Raw genomic sequence first — 10,613 nt, forward strand, 5'->3', positions numbered from 1 at the left:
CGCTGGGCTGCGTGCCTGTCTGCTCCTCTCGTGTGCATGCAAGCTTGCGCAGGTTGCCCTCTGTTTGCCCCCATCTCCTTCTCTCCTTTGCTCTCTCATCCCCTAGTCCCTCATGCCTCACCCCTCCCTCTGTTAATCTCTTATCCCGCCCTTCCTTCTCTTCACCCTTCGAACTCCCTACCCGACCTGCCCCCTCTCATCGGCTCTTAACAGCTTAAAACTCCTTTTTGCCCTCTCATATTAACAATTCTACCCCTTCCCTCTCTCTCTCTCTCTCTCTCTCTCTCTCTCTCTCTCTCTCTCTCTCTCTCTCTCTCTCTCTCTCTCTCTCTCTCTCTCTCTCTCTCTCTCTTCTCTCTGTCTCTGTCTCTGTCTCTCTCTGTCACTCTCTCTCTCTCTCTCTCTCTCTCTCTCTCTCTCTCTCTCTCTCTCTCTCTCTCGCTTGCTGTCTTGGTAGCTGCCTCTCATGAGTCATACAGCGGGCACTGGCTGGGTTTGTTTGCCTGAATGCCCTCCAGGAATTGCTGCCGGCGCACAGAAAGCACTTCTTTGTAAACCTGCTGGTTGAGGTTAGCAGAGCAAAGCAGGAGATGATGTGCAAGAAGGGAAGGAGGGATACGTGCACTGAGAAATGTGTATGTGTGTGTTCCACGTTATCTTCCATGTTCAATTGCTGCCGACCAGATGTTTCAATATTTTTGCTCAAAGTGTGATTCTGACATCTGCCATTGTGCCATACTCATCCTAAATGAAAGACTGCTAATCCAAATCGTTTCAGGTGGATTTAGAATGGATTTCGATCTCATTCTGCGACTCTGCTTATCACACTCTCCAATCTAAATTATTCCATGTTCTTTTTCGTGGAAATGAGAACGACAAACACTTTTAGTGATTACAGACTACAGAAAAGGCTCCGGCTGACCTAATCAGAATAACAACGTACATTGTTTCTAATTTTGCCACGATTTTCACAGATTGTACAATTTGACCCTCTGTCTGCTGCACACATGAGATCAAATGCACTGTTTTTTTAAGGTTTTAATAATTTTCTTGAAAACAACGATTTTATACTAACGCAATAGAAATAACCTTTCGTGATGTATCACAATCGAGTGTTCATGTATTCGACTCTGTTTTGTCCTTCTTTGTGGAGTCTGCATGTTCACCCCATGCTGTGTGGGTTTTTATCCAGAAACATGCCTGTTAGGATAATTGTACTTTGATATGTAGAGAAAGTACATTGTCCATTTGTGTGAGTGTGGACACGTGGACTATATGCAACAGTACTTCTGTATTTAGTTTCCTTGTATCGTAATTTTCGGACTAAATGTCGCTCGGTATATGGCGGTATTAGCCATAAAATGCACAGTAACGTGAAAAAAAACATATATAAGTCGCTCCGGAGTACAAGTCGCATTATGGGGGAAATTTATTCGACAGAATCCAACACCAAGAACAGACATGAACGAGCAACAAGAGGCTAAACGATAGGTATGCTAACGTGACATAAACACAAACGAAGAGCTGAGAACGGGCCTGACGTAACATTCAGAGTTATTAAAAAAACTATTACATAAATAACACATTTATTAAACCATTTGTGTCACTCCAATTCATTAAATCCATCGATCATCCTTTGTCAACAATGGGTGGGCGCCGCTGACGGCGCTTGCGCTTCAAAATATTCCACAGGCCCATATAACGATATATAAATTATATATCAAATAACTATTATATAAGCAATAATATTATCAAACCATCTGTGCACTCTAAATCATTAAATCTATCGATCAAATTCCTCGTCCTTTGTCAACAAGGCTGCGTCAGCCTCGTCGTTATTCCACAGATCTAGTATATAACTATATTATAGCGTTAACAAAGTACAAGGAAAGACGTGGGTTTGGTAAACGGCTCTTTATTTAACAAAACAAACTTCCAGGCGTGTGGCGGCGTGGACTTCCAGCCACGGAGGTGGAAGAGAGATCCATAGAATAGGACCGGGCGTGCGTAAAAGCCATGTCCGAGCCCCATCCACCGTCCCCGGACAGCCACCCGGCCGGCCCACGACTTTCATCCACGGAGGTGAAAGAGAGCTCCGTAGAGTAGGACCGGGCGTGCATAAAAGCCATAATAGTTTTTCAAACCTTCTGTGTCACTCCAAATCATTAAATCCTTCAAACTCTTCGTCCTCCGTGTCACTTACAAACAAAGCCGCTAATGATGCCGGTAGTACGTGGGGCCCTAAGTCATCCCGTGATCGAATCTTTGTCCTTTATGTAAACAACCGCTGCGCCACGCCACTGACGTCACTTGAAATTCAAATTACAGTAATCCCTTGCTACATCGCGGTTCGTTTATCGCAGTTTAACTTTTTTTTCTTTTTTTGAATTTTGAAAATTTGTGAAAAAAATTCACATATAAGTTGCTCCTCAGTATAAGTCGCCCCCCCAAACAATGAAAAAAACCGCGACTTATAGTCCGAAAAATATGGTGATTGCCTCGTGACAAGCTGACAACATTGGAAATGTGTTAAAATACTCAATATAGTGGCAAACCACCGTATTGACCGTCTTTCTAAAGTACGGTAAAACCTTTTGATGCCACCTCAATAAGTATCAGCACCAAAATATTGAAAGTTATTAAATAGACAACCTCAGGTTTTCACATATTTAGTGACTGAGGTTATTTTTCAGTCCGATGGCGCCCCAGTAGCTTGTCACATTGATAGCAAACACAATAACGTGGTCCCAATGTCAAGTTCCTCTTTCCTCATACACATCCATATTTCACACACATGCGAGCCCAGGTCCACACTGCTTGAACAATGCCCAGCTGCAACCAATGAACATTCCAGATGCTGTTTTTTCTTCTTCCTCCTTTCCCTCTATCATTTCAAATTTCAGCTCTAAGCCTTTAAGAGAAGCAGCAGCCAAGTATGGTCAGGCTCATGTCATGAACTTTGAGCGACCTTCAAAAGCGACAGCTAATGACCTTGAAGACCCAGCCTAAGGCTGAGCTTTAGGCACCATTATGGATGAGCCCAGAAGAAAGTATCTCGGGCCGATGTGTGAGCCTTATGTTGTACGCGTACGAGAGCCAGGGAACCGTCCACTCTGACCATTACACTCATTTTACGGTTTGGACATCCTCAAAAGAACTTCCTAATTATCTCCAACGCATCTTTTTATGTTCTCATTTTGCCCTGTGCTCTTTTAATACTTCCTCTAAGTACAATAAAGGAAACCATAGGAAACTGAGTACTTCGGCATCCAGTTTGTTCCCTCCAGTCAGCTGTTTTTTAATCTCCAAACAGGCGCAACCTGACAGTTAACAGCGAACAGACATGGACATTGCAGACAAAGTATTGGGACATTGGGCTATTAAACAAAAGTGAAGAGAATCTCAAAGGCCGTATATAATCTGTTCTGGGATGATTGGATTCGGAAGCAATTTATCCCACAGGAAATAACGGAAAATAAATGAATCAGTTCCATCAAAAAATAAACTGTACATGCAGGTACAATCCTTAATGAGGAGCCATATTGTGCCATTTTATCACAAATGAAAACAGATCCCAGAAGTCTTGTGTGTGTGACATGATTTGCTTAACAATACCCCATTTATCAGGAATTAAAGCAAAGTTAACACCATCTCCAACAGCCATGTTTAGAGCAGCAATTTTTGGCAGGTTGGTGGGAGGGGAGGCTGTCCTGTAAAATGGAATTGCGCCAATGCTCACCTCTGCTGCCTACTGTGGGCTGTGTCAACACAAATGAGACTGAGGGAACTTTTTTGCACAGCGGAGTAAGACTTGCACTTATGGGGCATAATGCGTCTTCACATGGTTTCAGGATTTACATTTGGTTCCCGATGTGCTTGTTTTACATTTACACGTCAAGGCGACTCATTGTGCTTCACACAAGTAAAGACAACATTTATAGGCACAGCAGTTTCATTAGGACATTGAAAAGGAAATCAGAAAAAAGTATCTTACAAAATATACTAAAATGTACTTTGACAGCATTAAACATCAACAGAAAATTTTGAAAACATTTAAAAGTAAAGTAAATACATATATAAGTGGGTTTCTAAAACAATGAATTGTGGATATGAATCATAATTCTGATTTTGTATGACGCATTTCCGAAAAACTTTGAGTTTGACTACGACCATGTCTTCCTTTTGTCCCTTGCGACATCTTCAAATGCAAGCTAACTTGAGCTGGATAGACACTTGCGTCCTGTAACGTCCACTGTGCCACGCTCGAGAACTCCCAATGATGATCAAATGACTCATTCACTTGTTCACTCTCACTGTTGTTTATCTGTGCAGATACAAATGCAGGCCTATCTAATTCTTCCACAGTTTGTATGGCTCCTCTCACCATCACCTCTCTGCTCCACCGGCCCTGCTGTCATCTCCGGTTTCCATAATTGGAGTTCACGGGATGTGAGCCTTAGATGTGGAGGAGGCAGGGAGAGCGACATGAGTGACAAAGAGACTTGAGGAGCAGGCCAACTAGGAGGCCAACAGGCGGAAAGATTCTAATCAAATTGAGGTAATGTGTTTAGAGTACTGGTCTGCACTGTGGAGTTAGTCAAATAAACCCACGATGAGATTGTTTGTAAGATAATGTTTTGGTGAGGTTACTTTGGGACATAAGACCACTGGAACACTGGTTAGGTGTAAGCTGTAGGACAGAGTTTGATCAAACTAAGAGCTGGGATCAGCTTTTTGAAGCTGAAACAGTGGAGGAATAGTTATTTGATACGTTTCGAAGATTGCTTATTTTTGAAGAAATTAATAATGCACATTTTATGTTTTTTTTTTCTTGTTTGTGGAAACAGACAGCATAGCAGTCAAAAATGCATAAAAACACAATGTACAAGTTTTGAAATGTGCATTTCTCTGAGTAAAATTAATATTTGATTCCATAGATGAACATACATAAAATCTTGTTGGCAAGCAAAACAATGCAACTTTTGTAGTTGTTTTCCAGGTTGTACACAGCTCAGGAAGGATTTTGGACAATTCCTCTTTGCAGAAACTCTCTCAATCCTTCAAGATTATTTGCTGCTGATCGGTAACTTGAAGCTTTTCTCTTTGTTGAGGTCTGGAGTCTGACTAGGTCACACTCAATTTACTCAAAATGCTTCCTCACAGACACAATTTTCAAAGTTGACAGTATGGCTCTCTTCATCGTGATAAAGGAACTCTTGAGTAAAAAGAAAAAAACAACCTCATAGTCTTTCCACGGCCATGGTTGTCTTTGCAGATGCAGTTTTTTTGTGCTATCCTTAGATTTAATTATTTCCTTCAAACATGACAAGTCGAGTTGATGCCGCCAAATACTGTAGGTCAACTTTGGTTTTGTCTGACCATTGCACTTTTCCCTAAGCTGTCATTTGGATGGTAACTGGCAAATTTAAGACACTTTTGTACATGCCTTTTTAAACTGGGGGACTTTGTGAGCACTGTGAGATTCCAGCCTGTTACAGCAAAATGTACGACCACGTTTTCTCGTAGTTTCTGAAGTGCCAGTTGATTTCAGATTAGTTCTTCCCGGTACCTTAGCTTCCTTGGAATTATTGTCACTCCACAAAGCAGATCGACATGGCGCTCCAGACTGAGGTCAGTTGATACTCATTTTGTGTCTTGGACTTTAGAATCACCAGGCAACTTGTCACCACTCAACCCCAAACATTTTGCAGATGGTTTTATTACACATACCCTGCCTGACATCTTGGGACAGCTCATGTGCATGGTGGTTTTTGAGAAGGGAGTGGAACAAATGGATTCGTACAAGTGTGGTTTCTTCACATGACCGATTGATCTCAGCTCATTAGAAAGTTGGTTGTGCACAGACAGCTGTGTGGCACATGGGCACCAGCCACCATGCTGATCCAATAAAATAGGACTCAATAAAATGCACAGCATACAACTTTTATATTGTGTGTTTTATATGCATTTAAAAAAAATATATATTTTTCTAATTAAGGACCATAAAAGTTAGAGGCTACAAATGCAAATCTTCAGTCGTCAATGTTCTAATATGACAATTTTATTGCATTCTGCTCTTTGTTTGTCCTAATAGTCCTAATCTTTAAAATATCCAGTTTGAGGCAATTGATCTTTTTCTTTTTTTGCCCCTCCCATGCTTGCAGCTGTTCTTTTTCGTGAGAATCCCGACGCTTCCGCTCTCACCCATCAAAGCCTGCGTCATGTGGCGATTTAAGGAGGCTTCCGATCAAGGAGTTATTTGACAGTCTTTAACATAAGCATGCAGCGTTGTATGTTTAAGTCTAAGCATGTGCGACTCTGTATGTTCATGCGTGCGCGCTTCAGACTGTGTGTCTGCTTGAAGTTCAAAAGGTTAATTGTGCCATATGGAGCGTGCGTGCATGCGGGCGCATGTATGCCAGCGTGCATGCAAACTCTGCTCGTCTGTGCCGAGTTGAAAAGGTCAGTCGTGCTGCAGCGCTGTGGATCCTGACTCAATAATTGAAGCTTAACAAGCACGTTAAAACATCATGATCCTCTCTCTCGCCGACGGCCTCAGTCATGAGAGCAGCAGAAACTGCCAAAGTAACATTTTTCACTTAGTCATTCAGTGCTTGACTGTATGTTGTACTCCAAATTGGCAACACTATTGGGTAAATCTACACAATCTCATTTAATAGCTGGAAGAATAATTGTGTCTTCACAAAAAAAAAACGTGTTCAATTCTGATTGTCACAGTCAGAGAAGTATTCATTTAACACCGTGTGTTGCCACACTAAAACTTAACAGAACATCTTAATAAAAACAAATACTTTTATATAACTCATCCCAAAACAAATTAATCTGACTCCACATGACATTTTGTAGTATTATTTCAGTTGTTGTGTACAATTAAATTTCTAAGCATTTTAATGAAGTACATAATATAAAGAATATTTTTGGTCCCAACCACCTTGTTGTCGGTTTGATCCTATAAGTATTAAGTATATTAAGTATTAAGTATATGTTGTGTATTTAAGCAACGTATGCACTAAGTCACAAGTTGATCTATGTCCTGATCATGTGTCATCAGTAAATCAATGAGAAGACGTTGTGAAAGCAGTACGTCAAAGGTAGAAACATGCTCTACAGTAATGTGAAGTAATTTTCTTGTGTAACTAAAATGATAATCAGCACTTATTTGTTGACATAGTTTTTATCATATTCAAATATTTTTCTCATGTAATCCCGACATCATACTTGTAATGGTACAAGTTTGAGCTTGCAAAAATCATTTCTTTTTAATCAGGCCTTTTCTCATAAAATTGGTTTACTCAAAACATTGACTTTTCTCGCTAAAATATTGCTTTGCTCTTGTAAAACCACATCCATCCATCCATATTCAGGCACCCTTCTCCTCATGAGGTGATATGTGATTTTTGTTTCTGCAAGTCACATCTTGCTAAAGCTAACTTTGCATAACACTGAGTCATAACAAGCAAGACAAGGGTGGCATTCATGAGGATTTACAAGTGAGCAGTGACATTAAAAATAAATTTCAAATATGAGTCTACTTCTTGAGCATGACCATTTGTTTTATCTTCTGTCTTTGCTGCTTGGTATTACCCGTAATACATTGAGGATTTTCTGCATGACTCATCTCTAAGAAGAATGCAATACAAAACCAGTCAACTGATTTTGAAGTTATCGCTCGTGACTTCTTTGTTGTATATTATCATACCTTTAGGCTGACTTACCACAGGAAGATAAGTATTTTATTATTATTAAGCTATCATTACTGCATAAGTCACTGATGGTGTCGGCCCTACACTGTAAAGGTTCATTTGCCTGACTTCCATGGAGGCAGCGTGGGCTCACTTGTGATAGTGAGAAGAAAAGTGCTTCCCATCCGTTTCCATCCAGCCAGCCATTTTCCATAGTGCTTGACCTCATTAGTGTGATGGGTGAGTTGAGAGATAAGCATATGAACAGGGTGAACACAAAAGAAAATGTAGATTTAATAAAGCGCACCGCATTTATTTTGCAGAAATGTGCCAGTTAAATAATAAAAGGCAACACATTCCTTCAGAATATTAATATGATGGATCTGGGTCAAAGGTCAGTCCCTTATTCCAAGACATGCCTGCTCCCATGTGATAGAGGAAGTAACTCTGTGGGAAAAAGAAAATAGGCGGCCATTTGAGTATCACATTCAATTGTGGTTGTCAAGAAACGTTTGCGTGTACGATGCCTTCGTTTTATTCTCTGCAGAAAGAACAGCTTCCAGTTGTTGAAGTATGTCTGTGGGAAAACAACACGTTTTTTTAATGTCTTATGTGGAAAATGTATGACAGCTTGTAGTTGGTTTGTCTTTGACAGTTACAATTTGCCATGACATTGGACTTTGTATGCTCCAAAAGGCCTGCAGCCAACTCAATGGATGAGGAAAAGCAGAAGCCATGAGTGCAGTAAAGACAGACTTGTCCCCAGACCTCAACCTTGAGGGGGCACAAGAAATGCTGGGGCTCTGTGATTATTATCAAAAGCCTCTTTAGTTGCCAACCCCAATGGACTATGTCCCTCCACATTTGTACTGTGATTGTAGGGAGCGGTAAACATGTAAAGTCAGACTTCTAATGTCAGCTAATATCTGAAAACTGACCGTCACTAAAATATATGTTTACATCTCTATTTATGCTCACTTCAACCTCTGACAATATTACAACGATTGCCCCAATATTGTATGGATAATAATTTTCAGATTAAGGCAGAGGCTTATGTTGCTTAATGAGGAAAACACTTGGTTCATAAAATCCAAAGTTCTACAATATATTGTATTCGACTTTTAAAGGTGGCCGTGTAAATAAAACTTTTCCTTTCCAAATGTGTTGATGTGTTTTATCATGAATGAGTTCAGAATGGCCAAAGTGATAAGAACACTCGTACTGGGCAGAGCGGAAAAAGTAAGAAAGAAAAAAAAAAGATCAGAGGAAGAGTGGGCACAGTTTTGGGCGGAGGGTTTGAGACGTGTGTACGTGCGGCATGATGTGTGAGCCTTGGAGGTTGGACGGGGCTGAGAGAACAGGATGCACAGCCCCTGAGGAATGTGTAGAGCTTATTGCAGTGATGTGAAACTCATCCCACCCTCCCCTGCCTCACTTGCGTTTCTCGGTCTTTTTCTTCAGTGCCCTTTGCTCCTTTCCCTCAACCCCCAAACTGCTCGTGTGGTACGAGGCAGTGGTCACATCGGCAGCACGAGGTTGATCTGTAAACTGAGATAATGCAGCAAATAGAATGAAAGCGACTGAAGTGGGTGCGAGAGGGAGCTTGCGGGATTTGGAGTATTATATAAAAAGGTCCGATTACTTTTGAAGGGAGAATAGGCAATGTCATTATCACTGTGTGCCATCAAACTTTCTGTGACAACTCTCGTGTTGACTCCATACTTGAATGCGATACATTATATTACTGCTGCGGTAACACGAGTCACATGCAGTGTCAACAGAGGCGTCTCAGAGGAGCTGAATGATTGAAGCTTGAGCTTTGCTCCAGATTCATGAAAAAACTTTTACACACCTGTGTTTTTTTACAGAACACATATACAGTATGATGCAGCTCCTTTGCAGCAGGCGCTATTTCTTTTCTAGCTACATGGCCTTGGGCATGTTCCACACCATTCATTTCAAACACATTCTTTTCTAAACTGGGCTTCCTATGCTTGACTTTAGCCCCCAAACAGCTGCTCTCCATTCATCCTTATTATTGCAGAGAACAGAGCCTTTAAGAGAACAGCCCAGTTAACAGCATGCAGCTTAGCCCAGCACTGCTAAACTAGCCTCAGCAGATATGCATTCCAGCCCTGTGCAGTCAGCCTGTAAACTTTTGTCGCATACTTGGCAATTTGTGACTCACCTTTCATGCACTCCACCTTGTATTAGAGAGCATCATGGATGATATGCTTTTATCTTATATGTAATCACAACCAACACATTCAACAAACGCAAATACTTAAACCTCTCGCTCTCTTTGGAGAAATATGGATTGCGTCATTTACACCTTTTTAAAATTAGCAGTGCTCACAATCCAGAAATTGGACTTTGGTGTCCTCAAAAGAATGTCTCTTATTCTTGAGATGTAAATGAGCAGCAGACTCTGACCCTGAAGAAGCTGCTCACTGTTTGTCTGATGGTGTTAGTGGGTTTGAAATGCATTGGTTGATTATGTTTGAAGAAAATCCTTCTGGGTTTCTCTGAAAAAACAATATCCTGTTTCTGTCATCAGGTTTAAGAGATTTAATTCAATTTTCAAAATTCAATTCAACTCAAATTTTTGGCAGATTAGACAAAGCCCCAGTTTGGATACCCACAATTAGTAGGATGATGTGAGTCTGCTCCTTGTTAGGATTTTCTCTGATTTGTCCTTGACGATTCTGTTCACCCTTAGCTTGTTTTCTAGTGTGTGATGGGTAGATTTTTAGAAGACCTCAATATTTACATCTTAACAGGTGAACCCATGGCACCGCCGTGTTTTTGCATGTAGAAAACGTTTGTTGTATTGGAAGTAAGTAGTGCGACGGCTAAATCGAAGTAGATCACATACCTGACCTGGAGTAAGCTTGGTCAGTGGCCAGTCCA

General features: G+C 40.9%; 1 long non-coding RNA gene across 1 annotated transcript in view; it reads left to right on the forward strand.

The window, feature by feature from the left end:
- The first annotated feature begins 1,267 nt into the window (after window positions 1-1,267).
- LOC125972132 (uncharacterized) overlaps window positions 1,268-10,613 on the forward strand; it is a 65,844-nt gene continuing 56,498 nt past the window's right edge. Inside the window, exon 1 of the long non-coding RNA XR_011087058.1 lies at window positions 1,268-4,558. This is a non-coding gene — a long non-coding RNA (uncharacterized lncRNA). The remainder of the gene's footprint in view (window positions 4,559-10,613) is intronic.

The sequence above is a fragment of the Syngnathus scovelli genome, chromosome 7, assembly GCF_024217435.2.
Source record: "Syngnathus scovelli strain Florida chromosome 7, RoL_Ssco_1.2, whole genome shotgun sequence".
Classification (NCBI taxonomy): Eukaryota; Metazoa; Chordata; class Actinopteri; order Syngnathiformes; family Syngnathidae; genus Syngnathus; species Syngnathus scovelli.